This window comes from Arachis ipaensis, chromosome B09 (genome assembly GCF_000816755.2).
Source record: "Arachis ipaensis cultivar K30076 chromosome B09, Araip1.1, whole genome shotgun sequence".
In the NCBI taxonomy this organism is placed as follows: domain Eukaryota; kingdom Viridiplantae; phylum Streptophyta; class Magnoliopsida; order Fabales; family Fabaceae; genus Arachis; species Arachis ipaensis.
Window position 1 is genome coordinate 144,936,212 of NC_029793.2, and position 794 is coordinate 144,937,005.

A 794-nucleotide genomic window follows, 5' to 3' on the forward strand; every position below is an offset into this window, starting at 1 on the left:
TGGAATAATTGAGTAATATTAAATAAAATAACTTTGAGTTATTGTCTTTGTAGCATTACCAAATAATAATGCTTTGAAATCAACACTTTTAGTGTGAAAAAGAAAAAAAAATAGTTAATATTATTTGAATATTAGGCAAAATAAAAAAAAAGTGTTGAATATCTAAAATTTTTCGTTTTGATAAACTAATTGACTCATCATTCATCAAAACATAAATTAAATTTGCTCATAATGTAAAATTATTGTACATTTTACACCCATTACTATATTATTTAGACATCCATCTTTGTTATCCCTCTCTCTCCATACTTTTCTTCTTTAGAAAAAATAATGCATCCATAAATTAAAAAGTTTGCACATTCAACTTTAAAAGCTGCACATCTAAAATATATGCTAATTGATTTTTATTATCCTGCTAATTTGTCCATATGTAATTTATCTAAAAATAAAAAGCATGCATTGTTAGCATTATTGTACATCATTGGATGAATTTAATCTTTGAGTTAATAACGATGTAATGATATTTTTTTTTCTCTATCATTTTTTTATATTACTTTTTTCTAAGTGCATATTTTAGGTTCCGAAAATAATAAGACTAATGGATTTTATTTCATAGCATGAAATTAAAGGGGGAAAGAGGGAATACAATGGTATTGAAATTATGGATGAAGAAACTAAAGTGTCACACTGGCTTTTAAAATCCATAGCAGAAACAAATTAAAAAGAGTAGTGTACAAATTAATTTTAAAAAATACTAAAAAATCATCAGAATTTATTCAACAATATACTTTAGT